Consider the following 18,951-nt stretch of genomic DNA (forward strand, 5'->3'; position numbering starts at 1 on the left):
AGTCTAAACGTGAATCTATATTCTTCTCGGTTTGGGTCGTGTAGGAGAACCCGGGGCAAGAGTGCCCATCTGATTCTATTGCCTATTTCCATCTTTTACAATTATTTAACTACAGAACTTTGTTTTATACAGATACTGCATATATCTCACATATTATCAGCCGGAACCTTAAATATTTTTTATTGGAAAACAGATAAATACTAACTGAGCTTCTTACAACTGCCAGCTATATAAGAACGCACAGGCGCAAATTAACGAAATACCCTCAGTTTCTATATGTTTACATGACTCCATCCATAAATACAAATGAGGGGCTTAGAATGGAATGGATGTAAGTGACTTGATCGATTTCTCTTCATCAAGTTTTTCTTTAGTTAATAACTCAACTGCAAAAACGTTCCAATTTAAGTTTGCTATAGAATCCGATAGATGAGGTTCTGACCTATCTTCTACATTGTAAAATACAGCTGGGAATGTATTTGCAGCTAAATTATGACTAAAAGAGAGAGTCGATGTAGAGGAATCGATCAAATCACTTACACCCCTTTCATTCTAAGCCCCTCAAATAGAATAATCATTTTTCTTCAACTTACTGTATGAACTAATTTAAATCGTACGCATTTATTTCAATAAACAAAATTGTTTTCTCTCAACTTCTGGGGCAAAAGGAGCCATTATTACCGGGGTGAAAATGCCATAGTCGTAACCTCGAATTCGATCTGTCAAACGCAAATAGTGTAATCGTGGTTGTGTTTGTTGTGGTCATGGTTTGTAAGTATGAACGGATTTCGTTCCGAAACCAGTGGCAGATGGAATCTATAGTTGTTGCCGTACATTCTGTAAATCATGGAGACGAGCTGCGGAGGAATATAGTTTGCCTAGAAGAACATTAGCCAAATATGTGCAGAAGTTAGGCCGTTTTATAACTGTGTTTTCTAAACAACAGGAGGAGTAACTCGTGAGTCACATCCTTAATATACAGAAGTTATTTTATGGGCTGATAACACACGACATCCCGAACCTAGGGTATAAAACCGCGGAGTGAAATAATTTAGATCACTCTTTCGACAAAACATCCAAATTGGCCGGAGAAGATTGGCTTGCCGGTTTTCGTAAACGCCACCAGAATTTGCGTTCTTTGGAACCACCGTGAATTTCACAGTGCCTTTTTCATCAAAAATTATATTTTTATACGATTGGCACTCTTGCCCCGTCGAGGTGGTACTCTTGCCCCGTACTGGAAAAATGCAAGCCAAAAACATCACTTTTGTAAATGAAACATTTTCATAGTAAACATAACTTTTGAACAATTTGATGCATAGCTACACCTAAATAGGAGTATAAATGAACAAACCAGCAAAAAAATGGAAAAAAATATAACAAAAGAGCATTCAAAAACGCGTATTAGTTTAAGATGGCACCCTTGCCCCGGGTTCCCCTATGTTGCAAGGCATGCGAAAAGCTTTAATGCGTGCTTATTTGCAATGTATCTCTTGTTTCGTTCGCTCATATTGCTCTTATATTGCAATTGCATAAATATCATAAAAATGATATGAAATATTGGTATGGGTGAGTAGCACATTTTCTGTTATTTTTAAGCTCAATCAATGTAATAAATCGGGATGCCAAAACATGTGCTAATAATTAATTTTGGGTGTACATAAGAGAAGATGTGTCGTCATTCAACGTTCAAAATGTAAAATATTAAATGTGTTCTGTAAACAATAAATATGTGATAGGGGTTAAAAATTAAGCTGCGAACTTTTCAAGACACTCACAATTTTATCTTCCAGACATCACCTATATTTATCTGTCAGCCTTATTTCGCGACAATTGTCGCCAAACAAAATTTCTAACCCCTCACCAAACACTAGGCTTAAAATAAGCCATTGAAATTCAGCACGAATGTTGATGCTTCATTTAATGAACCATTTGCATCTAATCTCGCTTTGCCTTTCGGCCCGCATTTCTGTCGAATCAAAGCCCCTTTCTTCGTAGAAAAAAAACGTTTCTATTGAGAGCCCCGATCGCACACACAGAACCCATGGCAGCCGGTGACAAGGTACCTTTCCCCGGTGATGGTATCTGCCGCCGCGTTTTATTTTTTTTGTCTCCCTGCTATTGCAATTCGAAGCTTTTTTTCGGGGCAAAGGTTTTCTTTTCTTCGGTTGTTTCGTTTCTGACAATCCCCGTACCTTTTTAGTATTCAGCTCTCATTCTTTTGTTGCGACTGTCAAACCTGAGGACGGCACCCCCCTGATGCGTTGCTTTCTGTCATTCGTGTGGTGGGGCATGATTTGATCCTTGGCTGCTGTGCTTGTCAGAATCTCCCCGAGGTCGAAAGGTCATTTCCACGCACGACTTTTGTGCTTGTGAAGAAGGTTACAAGTATTATGTTCTGCCCGGGGTCTGAGATTGACAGTTCGCCGCCATCATGGCTGTCCGGAACATATATGAAGCGGCGAGGGAGTGGGAGATGGTGAATTTAAATATCACAGCGTATGATCCTTTCTGTTGTCACCTCTCAGATCTCGAGGACTGCACGTGGAGAAGGTGCACTTTCATGAGAATGTTATTTTCCGAACAGACGCTTCTTTTTCGTGTTCGTATTATCCGCTCACATCATTTCGTTTGTCAACTGTGATAAGGAGCAGAAGAAAATCCCGGGAAGATTCGCACCAATGAACCAATAAAAACCGAAACTTATGCCAAGTTTTACGATTATTTCGCATTGCCTTAATTAGGACCAATTGTCGTTTCCATTCGGGTAGAAACCCCTGGTTTAGATTGTCTTTGGCGGTGGGAAGTTTGTGAGGCGGGAAAACGCAATCGGCCCCGGCGAGAGCGTAACGAAGAAAGTGGAACAAAACAAAAAAAAAGCGAACTCGAACGGAAGGAGCGGAAGCGAAAATCGATAACCGGCGAAGCGTTGGAAATGTTGATTACCATTTCAGAAGGCCATTTCCAATTTAGTTGCGGGCTGTGCTGACTTCGGCAAGGAAGGCTTCGATTGGTTTTGGAGTTTTGTGAGAAATTGATGACTGATTTCAACACTTTTGCTCGGTTATCAATTATTTCTTTCCAATTTGAAATCGGAATTCGGTTTTGATATGAGGTTCCCTATTCGGATAGAATTTAACGACAAGAGTCCGAGTTCGATCTAAAATATAATTGCACAAGAATTGATTTGTCAGCGAGATGTGTTTTATAGCCGTCATAATCTTTTTAACGCCCTGTTAGGTTATTTCATGTGAGAAGGAACCAAACGGTTTAGATCGCTTCATTCGTCCGCTGCTCCCATTTTCTCACCATCGAATTGAAGCGAAAGCACATCAGACGAAACCATCCAAGGCCAAATGACTTCGATTGCTTTTCCCCCCATATTTTTTTTAGCTTTTTGACATAATCTGATAAGCGAACCATGGAATACTCACTTGCACAAAACTAGCACCAGGACATTTTAGTTGGAGGTGTCTTTTTTCTCCGATCCGAGTGCTGTCGTTGTCGGATGGGTCCTGCAAAAAAGGGAAATTGGAGAAATAAATCCATTATCAGTAGACGTCATAAATGAAATAACATACGCCCAGAGGTCCGTCGAAGTGCCAATGAACGCCACGAACGACGCCCCCGCCGCTGACTAAACAGCGCGTAGTCATAAATCATACAAAACGATGTTATTTACGTTCAGGGTACCTGGAATAGGCTTGGCACGATGAGAGGAATAGAGGGAAAAAATGATCCGAACACAACACATGTACAAACACACTGGCGGGAGCATAGGTGAACCGGAACTGTTGTCGCACGCAATCGATCAAATCGAAGCATGCGTTTTCGTTTACCAAAGTCAAGCTGAAGTTGATTGAAGTGTGGGTGGCTAGCATGAGAGGTAACGGGGTAAGCTACAGGTAACTTATGGCACACTTCGATGCAGTGTCTCGTCCCGATGGGCGACGTGACGTTTTCCCAACGGCGGATGGGTTGAAACGTTGGGAGCAAGTTGTCCCTCTGTGTGTTGGGACTGGTAACGGACGTAATTGTGTTCCGTGCGCTTGTATTTGATTATTCCGAAAACATCGTTTACTAGAGAAGAACAAAAATAGGATTCTGATTGCCCTTCGTTATGAACGAAGTGGTGAAGTGGCTCAACTTCGTTTTTGGATAGCGCTACATTCGACAAAAATATAGAGCAGCAAAGTGCGACATTAAAAGTTTTAAATGATCTCCGAAATGCTGTAGCTTCGTTCTAAACTAACACTTGAAGTTGAGATATACGTTATTGTAAAGCTATAAATTTATTGTTGTATTACGAAAGTTGAGAACACTTTTCGTTTTGACATTAATCAATTGTTTTGTATTTAGGTTGATTTTTCATTTCATCATGAACACACTGACACATGAACAACACCTGCAAATTGCTCAATAAAACCTTATGAACGTAATACTTCCTCTAACAGGAAGATATGAGGGTAAAATGAAAATATGAACACTGAGCTTGTAACAAATAATGATTTTTGCATTACTTGATTGGAAATATTTTTACGCATCTATGTGTGCGCAAATGTGTTTTTTTAGATAAACAATAGAATAAATTTAAAATGTCAATTATACCGGCCAAAAGGAAACAAAACCGCGAAAACAATCGTAGCTATCCACCATGCGTAACATTTTATCCAAGAGACATAAGGAAAATAAGAAAATAATATTGGCCTCACTTCAGTCAACCTCAGTTTCGCACCAGCTAGCGAGCAGTCGAAAGTCTCTCCTGATGTGAATATCACACACAAGGGTTTTGATTGGTACAATGAAAATATCGCCACTATTCAGTGCCCGAAGAGAAGCGAAATAGGGAACCGACAATGAACTTTTCGTCAGGCCCTTGTCGGTTCCAGCAAATCGATAGTGATATTTTCTAAATATCGTTTTGCAACTTTGTTGTTGTCGTTCTAAATGCTGACACTCTCCGAACGAAAAGTCTACTGTGAGTGTCCGGTGAGATCGGCGCAAAAAGACGAAAAATTCAGTGTCAGTCCCCATGGACCGTCACGGGGCTTAACGTGTTAAGGGTGTAAAATGTTTTTATGAATGGAGCAGACTGCCCATTCTCTCAGACTGAATGTAAGTTTGGGATTGTACCCAAAGAAAAAAAAAAATCCCAAACAATGTCAAGTGTGTGTACGGCATGTATGCATCCCTGGATAGCTCTTCTAAGAATACTTTAAGGTCTACTTAAAGTAATGTATGAGAATGTAAAAAAAATTATCTTGGATGTGGCAACAACATCGTCAGCAGCAGCAAACGAGTTGCTATTTTCCTGTCAAAACCAGAACAAGAATAAAACGCCCTGTGTTTATGCTTCGCTCTTGTCGCAACTGGTTTTATTTACTGTTTACCAAGCAGAAGAAGTTAATTTATCAGTTTTTTTGAGAACCCTTTATTTTCAAACGAGTTTGCGCTGTGGACTCGCAAGTTGAAGTGTCCCGAAAGCACGTTTCCACCAGGGAACTGTGAACCTTCGTTCTTGTGCTATCAATTGCATCACGGGCACACATTTTTGTTGTTCTCATGCCATAGACTTATTGGGTTGGATAAGAAATGTGGTATAATGGTCAGGGTTCTGCTTAGTCATAGTCAACTGAGGATAGTCAGCTGACTATCTGACTGACTATATTCGTATTCAGCTAGTAATGGCTTTTGGCTTCTTTACGCAGCCTCTCCGCCAGAACGGCGTCGGCGTCGGGCGTTTAGTTAGTTTTAGCGTGCAGTGTGTGTGCGCTATTTTGCTCTCTATTTACTAATATTAACGTGAGGACCTTGAAATGTTTATGTTCGTTGGTTTGTGTTCACGATGGGTATACAATAAACCGTTCATTGATGGGGTAACTAATTTTTTGCATTAGAAATCAAGTTTTCGTTCCTCTTTATATGGACGCAAAATCAGATTGCGTACGCAGGTATAAAATTAGTGTCAGGTGGAAATGGAAGCGTGGATTGAAGTCAGTTGAATGAAGAGGCAGAGTTGTATTCATTAGTCGAGTCAATTAAAATAACCAGTTCACCAACCATCCTCGCTAGTCAACGCTAGTCAATTCATTTTCTAGTCAAGTCACTTTTTGTTGTGGGCGACTGCCGAAGCTGTTCTAGTCGAAGCGAAGCTACTGAGAGTAGAGTCGGTCTTCATTTTTCACCTTCGAAGATTTCGGGCCCTGATAATGCTGCTGGCGGAACTAAAAAATAATCGCCTGTGACCAAGTGTACACCACGACAACCCATGAGCCCTTTTCAGAGTCACCAAATGTTTCAACTCCTTAGAGGATTTGGTTCATATAATTTTGATACATTCTAAAATAATACCCGAAGTGACAAGCGGATTGAATACAACAATGTTCTTCGTCAACAATGCGGTCATTTTTTGGTTGCCCGATCACGACTGTACATGAGGCCAAGCGTTGTCATGATGGAATTATATCGAGTAATGTCTTGTCACATAATTTGGACTTTTCTCCACAACAACATTGATCGGTTGGCCAGATTTTAGCAGCTCAAAATGGATCACACCCTTTTTATCCCGCCAATTACGGAGCATTGCCTTCTTACCATGGGTATTCGGTTTCGTCGTTGCTGTTACCGGTTGGCCAGGTTTCACATACGATCTTTTGCGTTTTGGATTGTCGAAGTGAATCCATTTTTCGTCCCCGATAACAATTCGATTCAAAAAATGCTTCCTTTCATGCCGTTTAAGGAACATTCAGGACATGCAAAATCGCCGTTCAATATCTGTCGCTTACAATTCGTATGGAACATAATTTCCCTGCCTTTCGATGTATTCTGCGGCATTGAGTCGTTCAGAAATAGCTTGTCGAGTTACTCCCAATGATTCTGCAAGCTCTGTTTGCGTTCTTCAAGAATCTTGATCGAGTAATGTCTACCTCTGCGGCTTCAAACTTTTATGTTTGACCTGGACGTTTTACAGACGTCTTCAACATTAAAATCATCACCAATCACCAAAATCATTCGATCCTGCAGATCCACCGTCAACTTCCACAAGCATTCGATGTGCTTCAGCTGCACTTTTCTTCCAATGGCCGATGCTTCCAATGGAAGCAGAAAATCAAAACTTACCGCAGTAAAAATTGAACTTTTTGTGCAAAATCAAGACATATCTCTACGTTTAGCATCTCTGATTTAAACCGCTGAAATTTGAGTAGTACGTGAAAAATTGGCATTGGCATTGTCGTGTTCTAGGAGACACTAGAACAAGGTTGCCACATTTAATTCTGTAAAATCTATCCTCTTATGTTCCCACGCTAATAATCTTTTGTTTATACTGAGTATCGTTATACATTATTTGTAGACTCGTGAGCATATTAACTCGTGAGCAGGTTCACCAGACATTAAGATTCGCTAAGAAAATACATGGTTGAATAAAGTATAAGATTAGTATGTTTCCTTGCTGTGTTGTCTGAGAGCAGACAAACAACCAGAACGGTAAATGAAAAAAGGGAAAAAAATTCTAGTTTTTAGTACATTATCTGTATGATTAGTATACTTCTGTACAATAAAACCATTAATTTTTTTTTATTTTTATTTATTACTCAATTTTCTTCGGAATATTTTGATGATTTACTGCATTCTATTAGTCAAATCATTTCATTCGATACCGATATTGAGAGACTTACAAAAAATTGTAGTGCTGGGTAATTCACTTTTATTCTAGTATCCCGTATTATCATTTCGAGAAGTGTGTAGTGTTAAAAAAATTATAGGAGGTTGTGTCCAAGACACGACCGCATTGTTGACGTAGAACTACGCTGTAGTTTAATTCAAGTCGCTTGTTTATAACTGCGAATGTTATTTTATAATGCTACGAAATTCTAGAAATAACCATTCTACCAGTTTGGTCGCCCTGAATTTTTTTTTCTTGTGGAATCATTTGACGATTATTGTTTGATGATTCATTCTTGTCCTCGCAGAACAATACATGCTCGAAATAAACGCAGTTATCATCCTTAGTGGAGGAAATTTTGCTACTGGCAAGCAAAACCAAATCACATACAAAATTCCAGAGCGACATTTACTTTCTTGGTGACTAGAAAAACGAATTAAACTCTTTCTGTTCATCTCAACAACCTCGAAAAGAGTAGCACTGCTTCATTATGATCAAGATTAGCGCAAATGCAATCCTAGTTGAAGGCAGTTTTACAACTGGCACGCGAACCCAAATAAATTAACTTGGTATTCCTCAAATAAATTTATTGGTGCACAACCTTAACACCTGCTTCACCATAGCCCACGTACGCACACAAATATCCATAAATTGATGGCTTGAAGCAATTAAATATACACACACTTATCTCCGTTTTGCGCTCTTCTCAACAGAAGCCATTTTTGTTAATATTGTCGGTCTGGATCAGCTTAGCTGACATCCTTTGTGGATATAGTTTTGCTACCGTCATGCGAAACCAAATCACAGACAAAATTCTAGAAGATTTATTTTCTTGGTGAGCTAACGATAGCCTAGCTTGATGATTACCCACACAATTATGTAGCTCAGAACCTTAATGCAATGGCGTTAGTCTGATGCAATTATTGTAATGCTAAAGACATCAGAGAGTCAGTAATTTGGTCGCGTCCACAGCTCAATCCGAAACTAAGACATGTGAGACTTTAAACTTCTTCAGGTCATTCGTCTCTAACTTTCAAAAAGACCCTTGGAAAACTTTACTTTTTCCTTGTGCTACTTCTCCATCCCCATTGCCTTGAGAAAGGCATTCGATCCCTCACCGTCCAGCTCGCCCAGCAACGATGTTGTTCAGTCGGTGTCCTCACGAAGAATGAAAGTTTGCCTCAGCAAGATCCACTGTTTATACTCTAGGCAAATGCTCCCCTTCGTTCTAATTCTTTTCCTTTATTCACGGAGACATTAAATTTTACGATTTCCCCTTCGTTGCTCGTCGATAAGTTGTCCGTTATTGACAGCTCTGTTCGGGAAAGCACACAAATGGACAGAACAAATGTATAGGAAAATGAAAACGCTTATAGTTTTCATGAATTTTAACCATTTATACACAACATGAGATTGTAATGTATAGCATATCAAACAAATCTTAGGGAATTTCCGATTCATTTGGTGTGTAAATCGTCAAAATCCGTTCGCGGCAAAAATAGTTATTAACTTTAACTTTATTTCATAAAAACGTTACCTGTCTTTTGATTTAGCACCCTTAATGAAAGACGTAGTTCTACGTTAAAAAATACATACACCTTTTTGAATTTATGTTGTTCATAATGTAGTGTGTTCTCCAAGTCAAGCCATTAGCCATTTTTTACCGGCGGCTTAATTGGATTTTTCAAGATAATGGAATACACAGTATTATAATGACAGCAGAAAGATGTGTTCCAAATTTCAGATCAAAAGGAACGGGATCAAATTGTTATTAATGTGGGACATCCCTACAGACATACAAACAGGTCAAGTTGAATGAAAACGTTCAAAAGTAATAGGCTCTTTTGTTACAGTGGCCATCTTGAATTTGATTTTTTTCATAAATAGCTGTGATCTACTGGTCAAGCCCCTTTTTTTTTATTTAAATCGTTTATTTTTACAGGCTCAGTTACATAGGTTTAAAGGAGCCGAACTCCTTACTGTATTGTTACTAGTATATATACATTTTTCCTTAATTCTAATGTTAATAATATAGGAAACCAATTACTCGCGGTCAACTCGAGTTTAGAAGGGTGACATATTTTCTTCAGGAAAAGGAGGGGATATGAGGATATGTTGACAATGATCACACTCACACTCTCAATCACACTCATCACACTCAATTCTTAAACCTATCTTATATCTAATATGTATTTACATTTCATCTTATTCTTAAGAAGGGATCCGATCTCTCACAAAGGAAAAGGAAAAGGAAAAACTAAGGGTATAAGGACAATCACACACGAAGATCGATAGCTTTAAGGAATACATATATTTGGGACATGTAATCAAGGTCTAACCGAGCCAACACGTCTCTCACCGGCATCATGGGCTGCCTTCCTCGGGCCCGAAGGGTGACTACTAAATTCGATCTGGCGACAAGGTACAGCTCGCACGACCAAACAACGTGCTCGATGTCGTGGTAACCTTGGCCACAAACACAAAGATTGTTGTCGGCAAGATTAATACGAAAGAGTAGCGCATCTAACGAACAGTGATTGGACATGAGTCGGGAGAAGGTGCGAATAAAGTCCCGACTCAAGTCCAGACTTTTGAACCATGGTTTGAGGCTAACCTTAGGGATAATCGAGTGGAGCCACCGGCCCAATTCATCTTCGTTCCATTTGCGTTGCCAGTTAACTATGGTATTTTTGCGAACTAAAGAATAAAATTCACTGAAGGCGATTTGACGCTGATAAATATCGCCTTCAATTGCACCTACCTTTGCTAATGAGTCAGCCCTCTCATTACCCGGAATTGAGCAATGTGAAGGGACCCAGACAAAGGTAATGACATAACAGCGTCTGGATAAAGCACTCAAAATTTCTCGTATTCTCTCAAGGAAGTACGGCGAGTGCTTTTCCGGCCTCACTGAACGGATAGCTTCGACAGAGCTAAGACTATCCGTTACAATGTAATAGTGTTCAACAGGTCGTGAGGCGACGCTGTCCAGCGCCCAGTGTATCGCTGCCAATTCAGCAATATACACTGAGCAAGGATTCTGAAGACTGTGTGAGGTGCTAAAAAATTCGTTGAACACTCCAAATCCTGTGGACTCATTCATAGAGGACCCATCAGTAAAGTACATATTATCACAATTGATATCCCCATACTTTGCATCGAAGATCGTTGGAACGATCCTCGATCGAAGATAATCTGATGTTCCATGGATATCCTGCTTCATGGACAGATCAAAATGCACAGAGGAATTGATGTAGTCAGGAAAACAAACACGGTTGGGAATATACGAAGAAGGATTAACCTGCATGGAGACGAATTCATGATATGAGCTCATGAATCCAGAATGAAAATTTAGCTCGATCAGCTGCTCAAAATTTCCGATCACCATTGGGTTCATAACCTTACACCGGATGAGGAACCGAAGAGATATTAAATTGAAGCGATCTTTTAGTGGGAGTAGGCCTGCCAAAACCTCGAGACTCATGGTATACGTTGAGGGCATACATCCCAACGCGATACGGAGACAAAGATACTGAATTCGCTCGAGTTTAATGAGGTGTGTTTTGGCAGCTGATTGAAAACAGAAACTGCCATTACTCCATCACCGAAAGAATAGTTGTTCGATACAACATTATAAGATCTTCGGGATGGGCTCCCCACCAGGTGCCGGTAATTGTACGGAGAAAGTTTATTCTTTGTTGACATTTTTTACTCAGATACCTAATATGGGCCCCCAAGTACATTTAGAGTCGAACCAGACCCCAAGATACTTGAATGACATAGCATGAGTGATCGGTTTACCCAAAAGTTGAAGCTTTGGTTTTGCTGGTTTATGCTTCCTAGAAAAAACCACCATCTCTGTTTTCTCCGTGGAGAATTCGATCCCTAGCCCAATGGCCCAGGTTGAAAAATTGTTCAAAGTATCTTGTAAGGATTCTTGCAGGTCGGATTCGTTTGATCCTACGACAGACACCACTCCATCATCTGCAAGTTGTCTTAGGCTGCAATTTTGTGTAAGGCAATTGTCAATGTCGCTTACGTAGAAGTTGTACAAAAGGGGGCTTAAACATGAGCCCTGGGGGAGTCCCATGTAAGAGACCCGACTTACTGCCGAATCTCCGTGAGAAAAGTTCAAATGTTTCTCACAAAGCAAGTTATATAACATATTATTCAATAGAGGCGGCAGACCCCGAGATTGTAATTTGTCTGACAAAACCTCTATTGAAACAGAATCAAAGGCCCCCTTTATGTCCAAGAATTCTGAAGCCATTTGATTTTTTCCGGCGTAAGCCATTTGAATTTCTGAAGAAAGCAACGCAAGACAATCATTCGTCCCCTTGCCCCTGCGGAACCCATATTGTGTATGTGAGAGTAGGCCATTCGTTTCAACCCATCGATCAAGGCGAAACAAGATCATTTTCTCCAACAATTTCCGTATACAAGACAGCATTGCTATTGGGCGGTACGAATTGAAGTCGGACGCGGGTTTTCCGGGTTTTTGAATAGCTATAACTCGTACTTGTCTCCAATCATCTGGAACAATATTATGCTCCAGAAACCGATTGAATAAGTTCAACAAGCGATGTTTCGCCACATCAGGGAGATTTTTCAGCAAGTTGAACTTAATTCTATCCGATCCCGGAGCAGAATTGTTACAAGAAAGGAGAGCAAGAGAGAATTCTACCATCGAAAACTCGGAATCAAGATCGCACCTATCTTGTGGTATATCTCGAATAATTCTTTGCACTGGAGCGGAATCGGGACAAACCTTTCGTGCAAAATTAAAAATCCATCGATATGAATATTCCTCGCTTTCATTGGATGAAGAGCGATTTCTCATGTTTCGAGCCACTTTCCATAATTTTTTCATTGACGTTTCTCGTGATAAACCTCCCACGAAATTTCGCCAATAAGCACGTTTTTTCCCTTTGATCAAGTTTTTAAATTGATTTTCAAGGTCCAAATACGTTTGAAAATTCTCAATGGTTCCACGTTTCCGAAAAGCTTTAAATGCATTCGATTTATCTCCATAAAGCTTGGAACACTGGCCATCCCACCATGGATTGGAAGGCCTTCGACGAATAGTGGAACCTGGGATGGGTTTCGTTTGAGCGCGAACCACGCTGTCATAGATCAAACGAGAAATGAAGTTATACTCCTCCAATGGAGGCAAACCATCTCTGGAATTGATGGCTAGAGCAATCGCGTCCGCATATTTTTTCCAGTCAATGTGTCTTGTGAGGTCATATGCCATGTTTATTGATTCAGAAGAATTCAACCCATTGGTGATAGAAATTTTGATTGGCAAGTGGTCACTACCGTTGGGATCCTGGATTACATTCCACTTGCAATCTAACGATAGTGAATTCGAGCAAAGCGAAAGGTCAAGAGCACTTGGGTTAGCAGGAGGTTTAGGTACACGTGTTGTTTCCCCAGTGTTCAAAACGGTCATATTAAAGCTGTTACAAAGGTCATATATCAACGATGAACGATTATCGTCGTACGGTTCCCCCCAGGCAGTTCCGTGAGAGTTGAAGTCTCCCAAGATTAATCGTGGCTCAGGAAGGAGTGAGCACATGTCAACAAGTTGCTTGCGGCTAACCGCAGCTCTCGGAGGCCAATACAAGCTGACTATACAGAGGTCTTTGCCTCTGATGTTTGCATGACAAGCAACAGCTTCGATCCCTCCAATAGGTGGAAGGTCAATTCTAAAAAATGAGTGACACTTAGTCAAGCCCCTTATTGCACCTTATTGATAGGGTTTTGAGAAAATATGTAATCCGCCATTTTGTGGTGGCGGCCATTTTGGATTTGCATTTCTGATGTATAACTGTGTTCTACTAGTTAGGTTCTTTTATTTGATACCCATATTGATGGGATTTTGAGAAAATATGTGATCCGCCATTTTGTTGTTCTGCCTATTTTTGTTCTTAACTACCCGATGAGGGACTATTTTTACATACCACTGCGAATCAGTGTACAAGTACAGAAAAGTTTGAATGATTCAATATACGATTGGCGGATTGATTATGGTCGTACTTACCTTGGAACGAAAACAATAAAGCAATTTCAAATGAAATCGACAAATGATAAAACATGAGTATTTTTGATTCGAATGAAAGTTCGTATTCCGTTTGGGTTGAAGGAAATATGAGTTTTCCACAGCAATTGGGATTTTTTTTTACTCAAGCGTAACTTTTGAAAAGGGTGTATCGAGTTTAGTAGGAGAAATCTTTGATAATTTATATCTCAAAAACTATGAGTCGTACCGAAATAGTGTCTTAGAAAGAATTATAGCGTATTGATGTCTAAACATGAAAAAAATACACTGAGAAAAAAATAGTACTCTTTTTTTTTATTTACAACAAAAACTTTAATTTGCAATATCCAAAATACATATTTTTTAAATTTTTTTTCAATTTTTTCATATAAAATAGAAGTCATGTAGAAAATTTAAAAAATGGGTCCAAGATGGTAAAACTAGTTTTGACGAACTTTGTGGAACATCGAATTTTTATGAATTTCCGAAACTTCGAATTTTTGTGTGTTAACAATCATTTTTAGCCACAAATTATGATTCCTGATGTGATTTAAAACAAAAAAGCTCATTTTAAATCTCCTTCTGAATGTAGCCATTCTCGAGATATTTTAAAAAATATTTTCAATTTATTATCTTTTTTATAGTAAATATTCCCTTTTAATATGTTTGTCGTGTTATACCGCCATGTTCATGAAATTTTATGAATTTGCTTATAATTACCAACAACTTTTCCAAATACATCATCATGGTAAAAATGTATGTTTAGGAGTTACGTTGAAAAACATTTGAAGACATGTGGGTTAACACAAAACGTAGCGATATTAAAAAATCTTCCTTATAGAGTGAATAACAGTATACCATAATGGACTACAAAAATTTTTTTCGTGTTGTAGACTGTTTCCGAAAAACGGTAAGAAATGTTCATCTGAAAAACGTTTCTTAACCGTATCAATGGTTGAGAAACTTAAGTCAATGGGATGCAATATCCTTTTAGATACATCTTTAAAAATTTGCGGATCATGCCGTTTATCTGTATACTCTTCCAAACCAAAGCAGTGTAATACTGAGGAGCAGATCAGTACAGCAGTAGGAAAGAAGAAGTACCATCAATAGTTTCAGTCGTTTCAGCATCTTCGCAAGATTCCCAAAATAGCAATATACCAGAGTATTCCCGAGCGTACAGCATTCAGCTATTCAACAAGAGAATGGCCGGTATTAACGTTTCACCAATAATGACGGAAAGACTTGGACAGGCTAGTTACCCCGAACAAAAATTTAAAGAAATTTCTAAAGGTATTAAAAGAAATCTATTTTCGGTACGACTCATAGTTTTTTAGATATGAATTATCAAAGATTTCTCCTACTAAAATCGATACGCCCTTTTCAAAAGTTACGATTGAGTCAAAAAATTCCCAATTGCTGTGGAAAACTCATATTTCCTCCAACCCAAACGGAATACAAACTTTCATTCGAATCAAAAATACATGTTTTCAAAATCTGCATTTTTTTGGACGATTTCATTTGGAATTGCACAATAGTTTTCGATAGGGGGTCTTCGTAGCCACTTGGTTACGTGTTCGCTTACTAAGCGATCGATCGTGAGTTCAAACTCAGGGCCCTCAATTGACCATCTTTGTGTTGTTATAGAATAACTACGTCCACGCAACCATCATCAGCTATGGAGATCGATCCACGGTGGAACAAAGATCGATTCATCCATACAACTGCTCTGCTCTGCAAGAAACATCGGGCTGCTGTTCTATAAATAACCCAACAATGATCAATATCAACTGTCTCCGCTGTCCGGTCTGCTGAACAATGGAAGAACAGATAGAATACCCTTACGCTTAATTGGCTTCTACAGTGTAATTTACCATAATATAATGGAACAGAAAACCTAACGCCTAAATGGCAACTATTTCTACTGTGTAATTTACAGTTTATAGAAACATAAACATATGTAGGGGAAAAGGGGGGAATTTGGACCACCTAAGCAAATCGCCTAATATTTCCAAACCAATACGGTCTAAATAAAAAATGTCACATTGTATACTGAGCTACACTTGTTTTCTCTCAATCAATAATGTTTAATCATTATATCAAGCTTCAAACTACCAAATATATCATAAAATGAAAGAGACGATTTTTGGACATTAAAATTTGATGTAGGGTGATTTGGACCATCTGTGGGGTGATTTGGTCCAGTGTGTGTATCATCGAAAAAAACATTCTTATGTTTATTTAAAGTATTTAGAAATAATGTTACAATCAGTAACAGTGTTCTGGGATCGATACCAGGTGTCTTGGCCAGATTTCAGACCAGAAAAATAGGATTGGGACCATCTCGAATTATGCATGGATCTTTTCACTGTTGTTCGAGCATTTTCAAACACTGTCGATGATTGGTCAAAGAAAATCCGTTCTTGATGACCTGCGTTGGTCTTTCAAGCTCCTCCTTCTTCCAACGTTGTCTGCCCATCCTCTTTTTGTAATTTAGTGGCATCTGGAATCAATTAGACCAAAGAAAAGCCTCAAATCTGTAGGACCAATTCACCCCACAAAAACATGTCCATGTCACCCCACACAACATCCAAAAATTAAAATGCAATTAATTTCATTTATTGTTATCAAACTTACTGTTTCGCTGCATCAAATTGCTCCTCTTCTGTAGGAGAACAGAACTTTACTGCACAATACACGAAAAGTTTGTTTAATCAGCGGGAAAAACCTTAAAACCACGATCGGAAAACTCACATTTTTTGACAATAAAAGTGCTTGCTGTGTTAATGCTACCGTTTCCTTCAACCTGTCGAATTTTACCAAAGTTTTTTTACGTTAGTTATATACGGTTCAACAATAAAAGAAGATGACATTATAAAAAATCCAAGTTGAGCCATACTTTTTGAGATAATGGGGTGGTCCAAATCACCCCATATGTCCAACTCACCCCGTGTTACCCTACATGTACACGATAAAAACCCGGCTCTGTTACAGATAAAATGCTAATGAGCCTGATAAATAAAAAAAATTGGATAAAAAAAAATAGTTTTCGATTTTACAATAGTTACAATAGTTTTCGATTTTACGATGGTACAGATTACAGATTTATGTACTAAAGCACAGATAATTTCTGGTTTTTTGGAGTGTTCAATTTACGTGAAGTTGGTCAAGTAGATTTAAGAGATTCGACCCTCAAGGCAGTTGCAACGTTATATCTCAAATTGTTTTTCAACCTAACATGTAACTATGTATTATTCAGGTTTCTGCGATGGGGATTTGGAAAACGAATACTGTTCTCCTAAAAGTGAAATTACTCCATAAGGAGGTCATTGTCGATGAACTTTCGATTGAACAGGATGAGGCTGCTCAGAACTTTTCGTTACTTATGGTGTGCAGTCTAAATCGAGGCTTGAGTAATATTTTTTCATGCAAATAAAACAGGTTTTTGCATGTAACAAATATTTATAATGGTACAGTGTCAACATTGCTCCGAATCAGGTGCACGTAAATTGGTCGCTCGAAATGCAAAGGCAGAGAATAGGCTCTTCAACATGTGAACGGACACTGTGGAGAGCAGTGTTGCCACACGTGCAGATTTATCTGGGAAGGTACAGATTTTTTCGTTATTTTTGGTACAGATTCCCAGCAACGATACGATGAACACTATTTTGGGATCAAAAGATTTGATTAAATATAGTGACTATGTTAAGCATCATTAAACACACGAATGACTTTCAAATGTAATTGCAGTATTTGTATTAAAGAAATGAGTATTTTTTCGTTTTATTGATATATAGTTTTTTCTACAACGAACATTTTCGATGGTACCGATTTTTAGAACAGATTCTTGGTATTAAAATGTGATAACACTGGTGGAGAGATGAAGTATTTCAAATTTTAGCTCCCCCTATGGCCGAATATTTCTACGGGCCAGAGCGTAAAAGTGAGCGTATTGCATGGTTATGCTTCTGCCAGCGGGCAGTCAACATCAAATCGCGGTACGATTTTGTTCGCAACTTCAAATCCAAGAAACTCGATGATATGATACAAAGCGTCGGTTTTCATGACACGCACTCGCACACATTGTTGTTGTTTTTGCCAAATGCAGACTGAGATGGATATTCTTAAGCGGTTTTAATGTTTTGTTTACTAGAAATGTGGAATAATGGTGGTGGTGGAACAAATTTAATCGCCTATGATCGTGTGTATATCAACTGGATAAATACCGCCGCGATTGTTGTTATAGCCATATCACTGAGAAGAAGAATTATGCTCGACGCATAATATTCTCTCGAGGAAAGAATGAATCATGAATCAATTATCTTCAGTTACAAAAAAAAAAACGCAAGTCATCGACTTTCTCCAGAACAGGTGATTTTAATAATTTCGTTGCATTCTTTAATGGTAAACGAGGAAATTGAATCAATAATTTTGTATTCCTATGTTAGCAAAGCGGTCGTGTCCTGTTCACAACCCTATACTATTTTTCCTAAATATTGAGGCATATGTAAGTTTTTTCTCGACATCTCAAGAACACTGAAGATAATTTGTTTTGAAACTTTCGCTCAAAAGTTGGCATACGATATGTAGTTTCATCTGCTGGGAATGGATCGAGAATCGGTTAAGCGGTTCCAGTTTCGGTTTTTCTTATAGAAAATTCACTTGAATACGTTTTATTTGTTGCGAAATAATCGAACATCGGTTAACACGTTACATCAATACACCCCTGATACGTTCCACAGTGTGGACTTTGGGGTTCAAAATTTTTTTTTTTTTTAGTCAGATACTCTAATATCGTGATTTGTATTACTGTTGCCGTACATCTCTAGTTCTTGTTTTTCGACTAATCTGGTTCCATTCGATTTTTCCTGAATAATTTGAACCAACACTTGTTTTTTGCGAATCCGCACTTAGTCATTATGTTGAAATTGCCACACACACAAAGTTGAAGTGAAATCTTCCATCAGCGCCCTCGTTGAAACTGGAAAAAATATCTGATTTTCACAATTTCCCCACGACATCAACATCATCATCATCTTTGTCGTCAAGTATTAACACTACAAAGTTGCCAACACTCCATCGAGCACTTTTGTGGTAAATGTTTCTTTTCCGAGTACTCCAGGATGGACCCGGAGAAGAGTAAGAAAAACTTACGGTTAACTGTAGTCAAGTGTTTCTCTGTGCTTCTGTACCGCCACCACCGGTATATCTGCCTAACAACCTAACCTATTTTCCCCCCAGAGTGAGT

The 18,951-nt window shown here is 38.8% G+C and overlaps 2 protein-coding genes across 18 annotated transcripts in view; one reads left to right on the forward strand and one right to left on the reverse strand.

The window, feature by feature from the left end:
- The window catches only part of LOC129774807 (G protein-activated inward rectifier potassium channel 3-like), a 302,558-nt gene that overhangs the window by 156,450 nt on the left and 127,157 nt on the right, over positions 1–18,951 (forward strand). The window lies entirely within an intron of this gene.
- Positions 1–18,951, reverse strand: part of LOC129774809 (serine/threonine-protein phosphatase 2B catalytic subunit 3-like) — a 184,329-nt gene that overhangs the window by 93,233 nt on the left and 72,145 nt on the right. For 5 of the 6 annotated variants that reach the window (XM_055778790.1, XM_055778787.1, XM_055778789.1 and 2 more), the window contains one exon: positions 3,435–3,515. The exons of the other annotated variant lie outside the window; for it this stretch is intronic. The gene's annotated coding sequence lies outside the window, so the exon portion shown is untranslated. The remainder of the gene's footprint in view (positions 1–3,434; positions 3,516–18,951) is intronic. 6 annotated transcript variants of the gene reach the window in all.

This window comes from Toxorhynchites rutilus, chromosome 3 (assembly GCF_029784135.1).
Source record: "Toxorhynchites rutilus septentrionalis strain SRP chromosome 3, ASM2978413v1, whole genome shotgun sequence".
NCBI lineage: Eukaryota > Metazoa > Arthropoda > Insecta > Diptera > Culicidae > Toxorhynchites > Toxorhynchites rutilus.